Here is a 17,969-nt window from a genome sequence, read left to right as displayed (position 1 = left end):
CACTATCCCATTACGAGGGTAAATGGACCAATGTTCTAACTTCTGCCTGTTCACACATGAGTGGCCTGTTGAACCAGATGTTGAACCCTAATGTAAGTGTGCTGTTTACTGCAGCACTGGCTAATGGGCAAGTCTATCCTCCTTGTTCTGAAACATGTACAGCCAAGTACTGGCATCTCATCCTTATCCATTGTTCCTCCTCTTAATATTTGTGAAACAGCCTGGGGGGTGGAATGTGTCCTGGCTGTCCAAGTTGGAATAGGGCCAATCAGGGTGCGGCCAGCAAAGCCTGATTGGCCCTGCACCTACAGCTCCCGCCCTCCCTGGACTCTAGCCACTTTGCTCTCAGAGGCTGCAGGAGCCAGCGCATAGGAGAGAGACACAGAGAGCCCTGCTATACTGCAAACAAGCCCTCATTACCTGCTATGGCTCCCGCTGCATGGGAGAGACAGACAGAGAGAGCCTCCCCAAACTGCAAACAAGCCCTCATTCCCTGCTACACACCAGCCCTGATTACCTGCTGCGAGGGAGAGGGAGAGAGAGACACACAGAGAGAAAGAGGGAGATCTGTGCTTGACAGTGTCCCCTGGGTCCTAGCACCCATTGCATTCCTGGTTGCAATGGGCTTTCTTGCTAGTATTGTATATACTTTCCCATTATAATTGCTAAAGAGTCCCATGTTTGAACGTTGGCATAGTCCTCCGTCAACAGACAACTTCATGTCTGTTTCATGTCAGAGGCATCAAAGGTTGGTTTAAGTTAAAATTCCTGTTCAATGGGTGACCTTGAGCCAATCCAACCTTGTGCCTTGCTGCGAGGATCAATGGGAGAGAGGTAACTACATATGCATTCCTAAACTGGGAAGTATAATTTAATATGTGTGATGCGCATGCTCAATGCTTCTAAATGGATGTTGACTGAGAGATGGGATAGGATTGATCTATGAGTAAAATTTGCTGAGCAATTTGCTGAGTTGTGGTATAATTCTAACAGAAGGTATGTTAACTGAATGAATCTTGTTTCTTGTTTTTACAGATTCCTATGAAGAAAAAAATGTCAAGATCTTGGAAACTGACCATTTTATGACAGATGAAAACCTACTGTTCTTGTTTCATATGGATGGGATTCTCAAGAATTCTGTATTTGGAATGTCTCATAGCCAAAATGTTCTTGGGACAACAGACTTTGTATTTTTGCATTGCCTAGGACTTTCCTGGAAGAAAAGAATGGAGCCAAAGAAATGCCTATTAGGCTATGTAAATAATCATTTCCAGTCTGTCCAGCACTGTCCCCATTTGTCTGATGTGGAAGCCAGGACTTTAGCTGAACTACAAAGCCTACCATTACCTATACCTTTTCTGATATTGTTAAGAGGAACATGATGCAACTGAAGTGGTTTGTGGCTCAATGAAGATACGCTACAGGGAGATCATGGACTGGCTGGAAGGGCAATAGATTCACCCAAGGTCATTGGATGCTTTCCTAACATCACCAGAAAGAGACCTGGACAGTAGTTTTAGAAATCATCTTTCCTCATCAGCATGTCTACCATAGAACTGTACATTGCACAGGGGACGTTCTCAGGCATACACCCAGTGCATGTATGAGCCTCACCACTGGGACTCCATCCTCCTGTTATAGCATATTTCAGGGGGAGTCAGTGGCAGCAGGCAGGTGTCATTCAGAGAACTTTGCCTTTATTGGTCTTTTCCTAAGGGTTCCCCAGAAGAGTTTGAAGATCTGGAATTACTTACTGTAGATTGGTACACCATTCCAAGGTCTATTTTATTGGTGCAGAATGATAGCCACCCCCAATCTCTGGCTTGCAGTTAAGATTCATTTTAGACCAGGCTTCCTCAGCCAGGGTTTTTTGATGGCCCTGTAAGAGTTTCCCAAATGAGTGGAAGTTAATTAATTGTTAATATATTTTTTAAATTTGATACACATTTACGGGGTGATACAACCAACATATATGGTCATGTTGACCTGTTCCACCTCCCAAAATAGCCAATGAATAGCCTGGAGGAGTTGTGGGGAGGGAGGAGGCTCTGCTTCCCAACCATATTCTGCACGATTGGGCCACGTCTTGAAGCCTGGAGAACGTTTCAGGCTTTCCTCAGTAGTAAAAAAAGTGGAGAGACCCTGTTTTAGACTATTAACACATGGAAATCTCAATCAGGTGGATCACATAGAACAGGGGTCGTCAACCTGTGGTCCTCCAGATGTTCATGAACTACAATTCCCATGATCCCCTGCCAGCGTTTGACTACCCCTGACATAGAAGATATGAGCATTTCCTGTAATATTTGTTCCAGTGGAGGTGTGGCACTGCTATAAGGAATAACTCAATGACTTCAACAACTTACACAACTGAAATTTGCTGTTTGTTCCTCTTGCCCCAAGGTGCTTAACTGTGGAGCAGCAGTCTTTGAAAATTGCCAGGGCAACAAGCTGGATTCAAAGAGGACCTGGGATGTGGGCGGGAGGAACAGGTTCTTGCCACCCTTTCAGTGTATAATTGTGCAATGATAATTCTGTGTAGAGAAACAGGAACTGGCTGTGACTCCAGATGAATTGACCTGGGAGTGATCTGGGACAGTGGTAGTCAACCTGTGGTCCTCCAGATGTTCATGGACTACAATTCCCATGAGCCCCTGCCAGGGTTTGCTGGCAGGGGCTCATGGGAATTGTAGTCCATGAACATCTGGAGGACCACAGGTTGACTACCCCTGATCTGAGACATGCTGGTAGTCACAACTGGCTAACAATGCATAGCAATGCACAGCATTCTCAATTTCCTTACCCAACATGTCTTTATGTATCAGTTGCATCTTATGGAACGCAAGGCAACTTTCAGTGTCAGTAGAACCTAACATATAATAAAAAACACATAAAAAATATGAGAAGGCCATGAATTAACTTTTCAATTGAAAATTCCTGGGAAATAGAAAAAAAACTGAAATTAGATGTATGCCATCCTGAATACAATCATCTTCAGCCAGTGTGGTGTAGTGATCTGGGACAGTGGTAGTCAACCTGTGGTCCTCCAGATGTTCATGGACTACTACACCCTCAATTGGTTGAGGGTGGCAGCTTCTAACTCCACATGCAACCAGCTGGGTGACCTTGGGCAAGTCACAGTCCTGATAGTTCTGTTCTGACTGAGCAGTAATATCAGGGTGCTCTCGGCACCATCTACCTCACAGGGTGCCTGTTGTGGGGAGAGGAAGGGAAGGCAATAACATCTGAGACCTCCATTGCCCTAGCTAGCCCAATTTTGTCAGATCTTGGAATCTAAGCAGAGCTGGCTAGTATTTGGATGGGAGAACTCTAAGGCAGGGGTAGTCAACCTGTGGTCCTCCAGATGTTCATGGACTACAATTCCCATGAGCCCATGCCAGCGAATTGTAGTCCATGAACATCTGGAGGACCACAGGTTGACTACCCCTGCTCTAAGGAATACCAGGGTTGTAACACAGAGCCAGGCAAACCACCTCTGAAGTATCTTGCCTTGAGAACACTACAGGGTCCCCAGCTGGGACTTGACAATACTTTCCACCATTGCACAAACAAACAAGAGGCAAACACTGACACTTACCTTCCTGCCCACCCACTATCGAACCTCTGCCTAAAAATTCCCAAATAAGGAGAACCCATCACCTTTTTAGCTACCGAGTCATACTGCTGACTCATGTTCAGTGTCTGGTCTACTAAGACCCCCAGATCCTTTTCACATTTATTACTGTCAAGACAACTCTTACCCATTCTATAGTGATGCATTTTATTTTTCCTACCTAAATGAAGAACTTTACATTTATTGCTACTGAAATTCATTTGAGCCCAGTTTTCTCACCTGTCAAGATTCTGGTTCTGTCTTCTGGTATGGTTGCTACCCCTCCCAGTTTAGTGTCATCTGCAAATTTAATAAGCACCCCATCATACATGAAGTGATCTGAACATTAGAAGGTGCTATACAAATGTTACATTTAATAATGTAATTAGGGAATAAGCAATTAAATTGGGGAATTCTCTGCCAGTGGGCCAAGTGCTGGCCGTGAGTATAAAGGTAAAGGTATCCCTTGGATGTTCTGCTTGTCACAGAAAAATGAATAGGGCTCTCTTGTGCCTACATAGGCCAGCCAATGTCTTTTTTAACAAATAAAAGTATTTGTTTACACATTTATTGGGTGATATGACCATAAGGTAAAGGTATCCCCTGTGCAAGTACCGGGTCATGTCTGACCCTTGGGGTGACGCCCTCCAGCTTTTTCATGGCAGACTCAATACGGGGTGGTTTGCCAGTGCCTTCCCCAGTCGTTACCGTTTGCCCCCCAGCAAGCTGGGTCCTCATTTTACCGACCTCGGAAGGATGGAAAGCTGAGTCAACCTTGAGCCAGCTGCTGGGATCGAACTCCCAGCCTTACGGGCAGAGCTTCAGACTGCATGTCTGCTGCCTTAACACTCTGTGCCACAAGAGGCTCTTGGCTGTGAGTTTAAAACAGGGGTAGTCAACCTGTGGTCCTCCAGATGTTCATGGACTACAATTCCCATGAGCCCCTGCCAGCAAACGCCAGAGAATCCAACTGCTAGCATGATACAGGGGAAGTCCTATTTTATTTTAATTCATTTTTCAGTTTATACCTTGCCTCTCCCAGCATCCTGACTCAGGGCAATAAATACAATTTTAAATGTAATATTAAAAACTTTAAAACCATGCAACCTTAAAACAATCATTATCAGCTGTTTGTCAAAACTGCTTTGGTTAAGAGCATACTTTGGTTAAGAGCATGGATATGACGAAAGAGATGCTGTCTGGCAGATTCCATAGTTCACATTTTTCTCTCCCGAAATAACCGGGAGGCATTAGGCCAATCAGTTCCAGCCCCCTGTAACCTGCAGTAGGTAGAGGGTAATCCTGACAGGCCTCAAAGGGCTGTTGTAAAGGTTCAAACTAGAAAATGGATGTGAATCGCTTTGTACACTCTCTAAAGCATTGTATAAATGCTAAGTGCACTGGCTATATTTTGTCTTGTGGTTTATTTTTACCTCAGTTAGCGAATTAATAATTGAACTGTTTTCCTTTCCAAAAGTCAATGAAAAGAGATTCAGGTGAGTGGCTGTGTTGGTCTGTAGGTGCAGAACTCAAACAAAAGTCTAGGAGCTATTCTATATCTAGTTAAAATAGCGAGCAAGTATCCCCCAGTTTTTGCTGACCTCTGCTGCTAGTCATTATTTGGGGTTGCCATCTTGGTATAAGTTAGGAGTAGGTTAGGATTATGGATTTCTAATCTGGCAAGACGGGTTTCATTCATTCATTCATTCATTCGTTTTTCACAGTCAGAGTAGTTCAGCAGTGGAATAGGCTGCCTAAGGAGGTGGTGAGCTCCCCCTCACTGGCAGTCTCCAAGCAAAGGCTGGATACACACTTTTCTTGGATGCTTTAGGATGCTTTGGGCTGATCCTGCGTTGAGCAGGGGGTTGGACTAGATGGCCTGTATGGTCCCTTCCAACTCCATGATTCATTCATTCATTCATTCATTTCCACGCTTCCCCACATGCAGCCCGCTGGGTGACCTTGGACTCATCACAGCACTGAATCATAGAATCATAGAGTTAGAAGGTCCTCCTGAGTCATCTAGTCCAACTCCTTGTACTATATAGGACACTCATCCACTCTAACCTGCCACCCTCCTGAACCTTCACAGAATCAGCCCCTCCATCACATGGCTATCCAGCCTCTGTTTTAAAATCTCCAAAGATGGAGAACCCACCACCTCCCGAAGAAGCTTGTTCCACTGAGAAACTGCTCTGTCAGGAAATTCTTCCAGACGTTTAGACAGAATCTCTTTTGAATTAATTTCATCCCGTTGGTCTTAGTCCATCCCTGCGGGGCAAGAGGGAACAACTCTGCTCCATCCTCTACATGGCAGACTTTTAAATACTTGAAGATGGCTATCAGATCCCCTCTCAGTCGTCTCCTCCCCAAGCTAAACAGACCAAGCTCCCCCAACCTTTCTTCATACGTCTTGGTCTCCAAACCCCTCACCATCTTTGTTGCCCTCCTCTGGACACGCTCCAGTTTCTCTACATCCCTCTTCAACTGGGATGCCCAAAACTGAACACAGGACTCCAAGTGAGGCCGAACCAGAGCAGAGTGGTACCATCACCTCCCGTGATACTCCATTTGACACAGCCCAAAATCCCATTTGCCTTTTTAGCCAACTGAATACTGAAAGATCAGATTGATCTCTTGAAATTCTTGGCATACACCAGAGATATAGGGAAAGAGGGGTTTGTTTGTTTGTGTATTTAAAACATTGTGAAACTTAAGGCAGCTTACAATGGAAATACAAAGATATAAACAAATAAATAAACAACAGTTTAAAATCTCAGGACTGCCGGTGAATAAAAAGGGTCATATAAGCAGTTGGCACACCAGAGTTTCATTCATTATTGGAATTAAGACAAACTGCTTCATCAACTAAGAATGGCCATGGACCCTTCCCACATACGGAGCTGGGAAAGGGATACTGATCTGTCAATTCTTTCTCAGTCCAGGCCAGGTAAGGTTTCCCATGTCGCTTCCTTATCCATCACCAAATAGACATACCACAGATTTTGACTGCTCGTGATGCACAGAGAACCTGGAGGAAATATATCACTGCTGGACATCTAGGAGGATTCTGCATCCAGAGACAGAATTCTCCAGAGACAGAGTTTGAAGCGTCCTGTTTATGAAATCAGATTCTGCATATTTCACAGGCTCATATGGAACTTATGCACAAGGTCTACTCAACATGCCAGAATGTTCATGCTGCATTCTCTCCACAAAGTACATTCTCCAGCCAGCTCACCCCAAAAAAATGGGACCACATATTATTTAGCTAAAGCAGAACCTCTTGCCATGCCAAGATTGGGGAGTGGGGGTAGGATTTGGTATCTATTTACAGCTACAGAAGGTAGCTTCTTCCAACAGTTTTATCCTGATTTGGAATGAGGTCCATGGACATCAATGTAAATAAACACAATGGCAATCCAAAACAGGCCTGACAAAATGTGCTGGTTATCCTAAAGCAATGTCTCGCTTGGTATCCATCCTGTAACAGGGAACTGGTTCTTCCTCCTCCCAATAAAAAAATCATACCAGTGAACAAAAGCTAAATAATGCCACATTGTTCTTGAGCAGGGCAGGTGGCAGGATCTCCCCCTGCAAGGTCAAGTTCAAGGCTAGCATTGAAAGCGTGGGAACTGCACATTTCGTTTCAGTTGTGCAAAGAGACAAGATTGGGAAATCTGCATGATATTATTATGCATCACCACCCAGCTCTCCCTACTGCCCCCCCCCCCAACATTAAATAGAAACAATGAGGTCTGATTGCCTTCTGCGCCAAGGGGATTGGGTGGGTTAAGGGGGACGTTTTTTCTTTCTCCCTTGAGGGAAGGGAGAGGAATGACAAAGTAGATGGATAGGTGGATTTATAGACAGATGTATTATACAGCAGATCTGTATCATACGGTACCTGAATGTTGATCATACATCACATCGGCCTAATATCGCTATGTTGTAGCGGTCAGTCATATATTATCTGTCAGGGACACAGAATTTATGATTGGCTTTCTGGTATCGAGCCTATCTATCCAGTTATTATTATGTGATAGCACTTGGAATCAGACAAAGGTATTTATCCTTTCTCTTTGCAGCAAGCTTCTGAGATAGGCTTGGTTGAGCTTGCAGTATGTTCAGAGTCCTCCAGTGAGTTTCGTAGCAACCAGTCACAAAGGGATTGCGTGCAGAGAACCCCTGCGTATGAAGCAAGCCCTAAGTCTCCTTTCTGACAGAGCTGTGCAAATTGCAAAAAAACAAAAACAAAACCCAGAAACCCTATTGATATGTGTTAATTACGTTATTTTTATTAGGATTGTAATCTGAGGAGTCTGGGTCAGATAGATATACTAGCTATCCCACGAATCTATATCCCAGAAACATTTAGGTTTTCCCTCTGTTATTATGCATTATTTAGGGATTTAATTTTAGCCATAAAATTGGGATAGAGACAGTGGAATTTGGACGTGGATCCCAATTCTGAGATGGGAAGTTCTGGTGAATGCTGTTTTGGGTGATGTTTTCTTAACAGAAATTAGCCCCAGGGTGGCACTCTGTACACAGAGCGCACTGGGTACCAAAGGCTGGTGATGCACAAGAATGTGGATGCCTGGGTGACCCCCCACACTCACTGCTTTCCAAGGTGGCCAGATGCCTGCCCACACTGCCAAAGGTGGCCCTGTGCCAACCTGTGTGCCCCCCCCCCCGCTGGATTCTCCACAAGAGGAAGGACAGGAGTGCTGGAGGGGCCAAGAGAGACCCGGAGAACCCTTGCAATTGCAAGAACCCCCCTCAAGAGTCGCAGTGCAGAATACTACCCACCAAGCCACAATAAAGTAGCAATCCCTTAAGCCAGGCTTTCTTGACAAGGGTTGTCTTGATGGGGTTTTGCAAATGAGTGGCTGTTAATTAATTTCTTACATTAAAAAAATGTTAAATGTTTAGCAGGTGAAATATAAATTGTTTGTTTATATTTCATTTGATATACTGCCACTCCCAAATGGCTCGTGGCGGTTTGCCATAAACTCTCCATGCCATAAACTCCATAAAACAGTCAGTAAAACCCCAAATGCAGTCATTAAAACTCCTCTAAAACCACCCCGGGTGGTGATAACTCTTTCCCCCTTCCCAGGCTCAACAGATACCAGGCCTCAGGGGGACCATCTCAGCAGGAGCCTGATCTTCTGAGAGGGGCCAGAGCTTCTATGCCCTGGACTCAACCAAAAGCCTGGTGGAAGAGCTCTGTTTTGTAGAAAGTTCTGACAGGGCTTGCAGCTCTCCTGGGAGCTCATTCCACCAGGTGGGGGCAAGGATCGAAGAGGCCCTAGCCCTGGATGAGGCCAGGTAAACCTCTCGTGGGCTGGGAACCTCCAAGAAGATTCATACACGCAGAGTGCCCTGAGGGGGGCATAAGGAGATCAGTGGTCCCGCAGATATGAGGGGCTCAGACCGCAGGCAGCCTTGAAGGTTCATACCAAGACCTTGAACGCTATCTGGGCTGCGACCGGTAGCCAATGAAGCTGCCTCAAGCAGGCTGGATGTGGGTCCTCCAAGATGTTCCTGTGAGGACCCTAGCAGCCGCATTTTGCACCAGCTGCAATTTCTGGGTCAAAAACTAGGATAGGCCTGCATAGAACGAGTTACAAAAATCTAATCTGGTCACTGTCGCATGGATGACTGTGGCCAAGCAGACAGAGGACAGATAGGGTGCTCATAGCTTCACCTGGCGCAGATGGAAGAGCGGCACACCTGCTTCTCCTGTAACCTGGGCCTCCCTAGACAGGGAGGCATCCAGGATCACCCCCTAGTTCCTGGTGAGGGGTCATGTTGACCCCCGAAAGGCAAACGATGGGCCTGGAGGGGGTGGGGAGGGAAAGGGCTGCAGATGAGCATTTACACAGCTGTGCTTCCCAACCCTATTCTGCATGATCGTGCCACTTATGGGGTTTCTCAAAGCCTGTGGAATGTCCCAGGGGTTTCTCAACAGGAAAGAAGCTGAGAAAGGCTGCCATAAGCCAACAGTATCATGTGCACAGCATAACCTGGATGGATCATCTCTGCATGGCCGATCCATCAGGGAGCACCCAAGGCTCTGGCATCTGCACCCGCTGCCATGGCAGGATGTCTCCCCTCCCGGGTGAACCCCCACAAGTGATTTGAAATGGTTCACGGGGCAGCCAAAAATGACGCCAGTGCTGTTGCAAGAAAAGCAGATGCTTAAGCTGAAAAATACTTGGATGCTTTGGGCTGATCCTGCGTTGAGCAGGGGGTTGGACTAGATGGCCTGGGTGGCCCCTTCCAAGCCAATGATTCTGTGATTCTGTGAAGCCAGCAGAAACTTCGGGCAAATCAATAGGCTTGAGGAGAACAGCACCTGAACTCCACAGTGGAAGGAAGGTAGAATAAGTACAGTTATTATATGCTATTAATTGGCAGAGAAAGTGCTGTGAAGCCACAGCTGACTCACGACAACCACATGAGGTTTTCAAGGCAATATGGTCTCCCATCCAAGTCTGATCCTGCTGAGCTTCCAAGACCTGTTGAGATCAGCCCTGCCTGCTCCTTAGAAGGCCAGATCCTGAAGATGAAACTCAAATACTTTGGCCACCTCATGAGAAGGAAGGACTCCCTGTAAAAGAGCCTAATGCTGGGAGCGATTGAGGGCAAAAGAAGAAGGGGACGACAGAGAATGAGGCGGCTGGATGGAGACACTGAAGCAGTAGGTGCAAACTTAAATGGACTCCGGGGAATGGTAGAGGACAAGAAGGCCTGATCATTGTCCATGGGGTCATGATGGGTCAGACACAACTTCGTACCTAACAACAACAACAACAACAAAAAGCTATGCAGCAGCTGTGATCATAGAATCATAGAATCATAGAATCATAGAGTTGGAAGGGGCCATACAGGCCATCAACCCCCTGCTCAACCCAGGATCAGCCCTAAGCATCCTAAAGCATCCAAGAAAAGTGTGTATCCAACCTTTGCTTGAAGACTGCCAGTGAGGGGGAGCTCACGTCCTTCTTGAAGTGAGGCCTCCAGAACTGTACACAGTACTCCAGGTGTGGTCTGACCAGTGCCGTATACAATGGGACTATGACATCTTGTGATTTTGATGTGATGCCCCTGTTGATACAGCCCAAAATGGCATTCGCCTTTTTTACCGCTGCATCACACTGCCTGCTCATGTTTAGTTTACAATCCACAAGTACCCCAAGGTCTCGTTCACACACAGTGCGACCTAGAAGCGTATCCCCCATCCAGTAGGCATGCTTTTCATTTTTCTGACCCAGATGCAGAACTTTACACTTATCTTTATTAAATTGCATCTTGTTCTCATTTGCCCATTTTTCCATTGTGTTCAGATCTCGTTGAACTCTGTCTCTATCTTCTGTGGTATTTGCCAGTCCTCCCAATTTGGTGTCATCTGCAAACTTGATGAGTAGTCCCTCCACCCCCTCATCTAGATCATTAATAAATATGTTAAAAAGTACCGGGCCGAGCACCGAGCCCTCAGGTACCCCGCTACTCACCTCTCTCCAGTCTGATGAAACACCATTGACAACAACTCTTTGAGTGCGGTTCTCTAACCAATTCCCTATCCACCTAACGATCTGAAAATCCAGATTGCAGTCCTTCAACTTATCCATCAGAACATCATGGGGAACCTTGTCAAAAGCTTTACTAAAATCCAAGGAAATGACATCAACCAAATTTCCCCGATCCAGCAAACCTGTTACTTGGTCAAAAAAGGAAACCAGGTTGGTCTGGCAGGACCTGTTGGAGACAAATCCATGCTGACTTCCTTGGATCACCAAATTGTCCTCCAGATGTTTGCAGATCGCTCCCTTTAATATCTGCTCCATTATCTTCCACACAACAGAGGTCAGACTCACTGGTCTGTAGTTTCCCGGGTCATCCTTCCTCCCTTTTTTGAAGATCGGAATAACGTTTGCTCTCTTCCAGTCCTCTGGGACATCTCCAGTCCTTAAAGAGGTTCCGAAGATGATGGACAAGGGCTGTGCAAGTTCTCCGGAAAGTTCTTTGTGTATTCTTGGGTGCATTTCATCCGGACCAGGGGATTTGAACTCCTCCAGTGCAGCCAAATGCCTCTCGACAACCTCTCTATCCATGTTAACCTGCCACCCAGACACTATCCTTTGGCTACGGCCATCTCTAGATGTGCCTAAACACTTTGACCTGTGGGAAAAAACAGATGTAAAATAGGCACTAAGCCTTTCTGCTTTCTCTGCATCTTCCGTTAGAGTTTGTCCATCTGCACCCAACAGTGGGCCTATTGCCTCCTTTACTTTACGTTTGCTCCTCACATAACTGAAAAATCTTTTCTTGTTACAATGGGCTTCCTTGGCCAATCTTAGCTCACTTTCAGCTTTGGCCTTTCTGATGATTGATCTACAGTGCCTAGTAACCTGTAGGTACTCTTCTTTAGAGCTCTGTCCTTCCCTCCATTTCCTGAACATTTTCCTTTTCTTTCTTAGTTCCTCTTGAAGTTCTCTGTTCATCCAAATAGGCTTCTTAGAGCTCCTGCAGTGTTTTCGTCTTTCTGGGATAGTCATTGATTGAGCATGCAATAGCTCCTGTTTGAGTAGCGTCCACCCTTCACATGCTCCTTTCCCTTCCAGCATTCTCGTCCATGGTATGACACTCATCATGTCTCTGGGTTTATTAAAGTTTGCCCTACGAAAATCCAACATCCTGATGGTTCAGCCTCATCTCTTTCTGCCTTGCAAGTCACACCTGCATCACTACAGCCAGCTGAAGCAATTCCCCCACTCCAAGGTCATCGTCTAGTGGGTAGAGGGCACTGCTGAAAAGCAAACAGCCAGAGCAAGCCTTTGAGGTACAGCAGTGTGTGGGGGAATGCTGCTGAGCAGCTACAGTGTCTTTCTAGAGGAGATGATGAGTAGGACTGCCATCCACTGACACCGTAAATTGCTCCTCACTTGCCATGCTGTAGCATGCTTTGTGAAAGGGATGGCCTGACAAATAGGACAGGGATGCTTGCGAGGTGTTGGTTGTGTGCAATCCAAAATCAGCAGATGCTCCAGCATCCCTGTATCTATAGCCTCCGGATATCCCCAGACAGGCAGGAAAAGACTTAGTAATAAATCTGAAGAAAAATGACTGCTTCTAAAAATATGGCTTGTTGGGGAACAAGCAGGCTTCAGGACGCATGGAACATTGAGAGCAGTTAAGAGGTAGTGCGGAGGAGGAGAGACAAAGGGAAGCAGGACTTGGCTCAAGTCCCTGATAGCTTACAGGAATACCCTAACACAGTGGTCCCCAACCTTTTTATCACTGGGGACCAGTCAACACTTGACAGTTTTACTGAGGCCCGGTGGCGGGATAGTCTTTTGCCGAGGGACATCACCGCTGCCTGAGCCCCTGCTCTGCTTGCTTTCCCACTGGCACCCGTGACTTCCCGCCTCCTGCAGCAGCTGCACAGTGCCATCCGAGGGGGAGCCCCAGCCATGGAGAGCACCAAAGATGAGCCGAGGCAGCAGCCGGGGAGGAGAACGAGGAGGAGCCGTGGCCCAGTACCGACTGATCCATGGACCGGTACTGGTGTCCAGACCGGGGGTTGGGGACCACTGCTCTAAGGTATATAAATACCTTAATGCAGGGGTCCCCAACCTTTTTATCACCGGGGACCGGTCATCGCTTGACAATTTTACTGAGGCCCGGAGGGACATCACCGCCACCTGAGCCCCTGCTCCACTTGCTTTCCCGCCGGCGCCCCTGACTTCCCGCCGCCCACTGGGGGGTGCTGCCAGCAACAGCTGTGCAGTGCCATGCCAAAGGGGAGACCCAGCCATGGCGTCCACCGGAGAGCACCCTGAGGCATCAGCCAGGGAGGAGGACGAGAAGGAGCCGCGGCCAGGTACTGTCTGATCCACGGACCGGTACCCGTCACTGGACCGGGGCTTGGGGACCACTGCCTTAATGGGAATTTTTCTTTAAATCACTATTCCCTGCTAAAGGATTATAATGTGCTGCTGCTCTATCGTTTTGAAGATCCCTTGTTATCATCAGTTAGTAATATTAACGTTATAGTTATTTATATGCATGGTTCTTTGTATAGTTCTCAGTTCTGTGTAAACCGGCCTGAGCCTTTGGGGAGGGCGGTATAAAATGTGAATAAATAAAATAAATGAATAAAATAAAACACACACAAGCAAAAACATACACACTAAGTTTCATCAGACTGGAGAGAGGTGAGTAGCAGGGTACCTCAGGACTCGGGGCTCGGCCCGGTACTTTTTAACATATTTATTAATGATCTAGATGAGGGGGTGGAGGGACTACTCATCAAGTTTGCAGATGACAACAAATTGGGAGGACTGGCAAATACTCCGGAAGATAGAGATAGAGTAGAGACAGAGTTCAGCAAGATCTGAACACAATCTGGGCAAATGAGAACAAGATGCAATTTAATAAAGATAAGTGTAAAGTTCGGCATCTGGGTCAGAAAAATGAAAAGCATGCCTACTGGATGGGGGATACGCTTCTAGGTAGCACTGTGTGTGAACGAGACCTTGGGGTACTTGTGGATTGTAAACTAAACATGAGCAGGCAGTGTGATGCAGCGGCAAAAAAGGCAAATGCCATTTTGGGCTGTATCAACAGGGGCATCACATCAAAATCACAAGATGTCATAGTCCCATTGTATACGGCACTGGTCAGACCACACCTGGAGTACTGTGTGCAGTTCTGGAGGCCTCACTTCAAGAAGGACGTTGATAAAATTGAAAGGGTACAGAGGAGAGCGACGAAGATGATCTGGGGCCAAGGGATCACCACTGTAAAAATAATAAAATCACCACTCTGTAAAAATAAGAGACTTCTTTTGAATTTTTTTTTAAAAGGTGAAATTGCCCATATTGCCAACAGGGTATCCCCATACATACCTTCGCTGTCATTAAGTTCAGTACTCAGAGTGTAATCTCATGTGTGTCAGAAAAAGCTACACCATTGTATTAGGAAGGAAACTATTTATGCCCATCTGTAAGGCTGATGCAATCCTGCTATTGTTGCATCAGCTTCTGTGGACTGGCCTTGAAGTCCAGCAAAAAAAATGTGTGTGTGTAGGGGAGGGAAAGGGGGTGGAGGACACCTTATCCAGTCTCCCAGCTGCAAACTAAAGTACATTTATACAACATACAACCTTGATACATATTAAAAAGCCGACATCCCGTCCATCTCTTCATTAAGGCCATGTGTAAAAGAGTTCTGCTGGTATATCCAAAACAGTTCTTTTTTCCTCAAAACTTTGGATGATATATCTGCCGGGTAGACACCTATTCAATAGCCCAGAATCGCAGCTGTGTGTCTGGCTTCCACAGCTGTGTGTCTGGCTCTGTGTGTCCGGCTTCCACAAAGTGCTTTGCCAAGGGAGCTGTTAACTTCTTGCATTTGATGTTGCTCCTATGCTCGCAAATTCGTGTTCTTAGGGTCCTAGATGTACACCCCACATGTTGTTTTCCACAGAGACATTCAATCACATATATGACATAATTGCTTGAGTGGTGACTTTAGGAATTTGTCTCCAAAAAGGCAAAAGGATGAAATTTACACATTACAGTAAGTCACCACTTATTTTTGAATGATTTACTTATTAGACTCTTCTTTTAATTATGCTCATTCTGATATTTTCCAATATTTATCTTTCAGGATCCCACTCAACCATTGAGCTATACATTATAGAGAGTTCTATATTTCTATATAGAGTGTATTATTATAATCTTGACCACCGAGGAAGACCCGGAAGGGTCGAAACGTGCTTGGTCCTTGGTTCTATGTGCTGTTAGTTCGGTATAGTTTTTAAGAAGTTTTTCCTTTTCTAGGCAAGAGAAAGAAATCTAGTGAAGCCAAAGCAAGATGGAGACCTGGCCTGGCTTCCTTGCTTTGTTGAGGTGTATCAACCTGCTCAGAGTCCAGTCATGGGCTTCTGTGAGTGAAGGTGTCTCTGGGTCAGGCACCCTTCCATTATGGTAACCTTTATGGTAACATGACCGCCTTTGGAAGCACCCTGGTGGGGCTGCCCTCTGGGCTGGTGGGCTCTGCAGGCTGGCTGGGTTTTCCCTTCTGGCCACCCCTTCTTTGGCTGCTCCTGAGAGGAAGGCCATACACTTGTAGCAAGGAGTTCCACAGACCGCTTCCTAGACAGAGCAGATTTCCTGCCCTGCTGCATGTTTGGGTGTCCGCAGAGTGGATGTCCAGGCCAAGCTTTCTCCCAAGGGATGGAGGAGACCTGGACCCCAAATTCTGAGTGGCAGAGCCCACCTAGACACCCTCCACCCCTGTGTCACCAAGCCCCATCCTCACCCAAACCTGTCCACATGTCACCATGCCCTACCCCTGCGTCTCCAAGCCCTGTCCACCTGCCTGTCCTGGGCACTAAATAGACTAGGTACGCCACTGCTGGGCACTCAAAATTATATTTCTAAAAGTCAGTAGGCTAACAGCAAATCATAAAAACAGCAAAAAAGGGCAGAACCACTAAGTTACAAGTTTGTGTAAATAGAAACATTTTGCTTGGGCATCCAAAATACATTGTTATATCCAAGGTGACCCCAATGTAGGTGGAAGCATTTTGAGGATCATAACTAGTGGGCTGAATATAGTATTTCCTCATATACTCTGATAATACATAAAACGTGATTTCTGCTAAATTAGTTGTTTCTTACGGCTGATGCCAGCTGACAAATAGCACACAAAAGATTGAGTTTGGATTATCAATTACCAATTATCGTTGATTGTAGAAGTCCTGTATTCCTAACCAAACCTATGCAAACACATTTTTGTTCTTCATTTTTTCTTGGTGAAGGCCTGAGCAGTCAAAGATCCACACAGGCCTGGCTGTTTAATGGCACAACTTTGCATTAGGAAACCTACAGTCAATCCTTCTCCTGGCTAGCAGCATTGCACATTTCTTTATAGGATTATACTACACCAGGCAGCCCTGGAAGCCTTTCCTGAATGGGAGGGAGTTAATTAATTTTTAATATATTTTTAAAATTTAAATTTAAAACATTTATCAGATGATATGGTAGCTGTAAGTTCCTCAGGGAAGGAACCGATCTCTGTGAAATTCCATGTACATGCGACTATGCTATCATATAAATAATATCCAGCATATAAATTAATAACCTTCCATCTTTAGCTGCCAAAAAATGCAAATGGATAAATTTTGAAAAAGCAAACTTACACTTGACATAAAGGCTCCGTATAATATGATGTGGGAGATTTTAATAGCTGACAAAATAATTGCACAAATTACACCTGCACAGAATTCCTGTTATATAAATAACTATAGAAAAGTAGACATCATTTGGTGACTCACACAAGAGATTTGGCACATGCTCTAACACAGGGATCCTCAACCTGTGGTCCTCCAGATGTTCATGGACTACAATTCCCATGAGCCCCTGCCAGCATTCGCTGGCAGGGGCTCATGGGAACTGTAGTCCATGAACATCTGGAGGGCCACAGGTTGAGGATCCCTGCTCTAACACACACACACACACACAGGGTATGTGGACATTTACATTTTGTAACAGTTACAACTGTATGATATAGGTAACGTTTGTTTGCTTCTTCCTGCTACATTTGAGTGACCAGCTGAAATTCTGTTTTTCTTCCGATAATTGTAATGGATTGTAAAAAAGGGCTGTACTTAACTTTTGTTGATCTGTGCTGGAAAATATTCTTTGAAAGGTCAAAAGAAAAAGTTAAAAATATACTCAATCAAAGATCGAACTTAGCACCTTAGGGGAAGAAGTGTTTGCTATCTTGTGGTGGTAGGAAGGGTCCTCACTGGGACACCGTGGAGGGCCCATATTCAGCCGGTGCTTCGCCATCTGCACTGGTGACCAGTCTGCTTCCGGATCAAGTTTAAGGTTCTGGTTTTAACCTTTAATGCTTTACGCAGCCTGGGTCCTACTTACCTGCAGGACCTCTTATCTGCTTATGCCCCCCGCAGGGCTCTTCACTCTGTGGGTATGAATTTACTGGTTGTCCCGGGCCCCCGGGACATATGCCTGGCCTCGACCAGGGTCAGGGCTTTTTCAGCCTGGTGGAATGGCCTCCCAGAAGAGCTACAGGCCCTGCGGGATTTGTCAGGTTTCCGCAGAGCCTGCAAGACAGAGCTCTTCTGCCAGGCGTATGGTTGAGGGCAGAGTGGGACCTGGCGTTGCCAGCTGCGCATCTCTAGCTGAAACCAACTAAGTTCCTGGCTCCCAGACAGAGAGGGATAGGCCCATGCTGAACGGAGAGGGGAGTGGGTACGTATTTTATTGTCCGCCATCTTGATATTATGTTATTGTTCTAATTTGTTACTGAGTGA

The 17,969-nt window shown here is 45.9% G+C and overlaps 1 long non-coding RNA gene across 2 annotated transcripts in view; it reads left to right on the top strand.

Moving 5' to 3' along the window:
* The window catches only part of LOC143827992 (uncharacterized), an 87,647-nt gene extending 81,229 nt beyond the window's left edge, over positions 1-6,418 (top strand). The window contains exon 5 of one of the 2 annotated variants that reach the window (XR_013227466.1): positions 1,036-6,418. This is a non-coding gene — a long non-coding RNA (uncharacterized LOC143827992). The remainder of the gene's footprint in view (positions 1-1,035) is intronic. The other variant, XR_013227467.1, reaches the window with a different exon arrangement.
* Positions 6,419-17,969: the final 11,551 nt, after the last annotated feature.

Source organism: Paroedura picta, chromosome 18 (genome assembly GCF_049243985.1).
Source record: "Paroedura picta isolate Pp20150507F chromosome 18, Ppicta_v3.0, whole genome shotgun sequence".
In the NCBI taxonomy this organism is placed as follows: domain Eukaryota; kingdom Metazoa; phylum Chordata; class Lepidosauria; order Squamata; family Gekkonidae; genus Paroedura; species Paroedura picta.
This window is presented reverse-complemented; position numbering and strand designations above follow the sequence as displayed.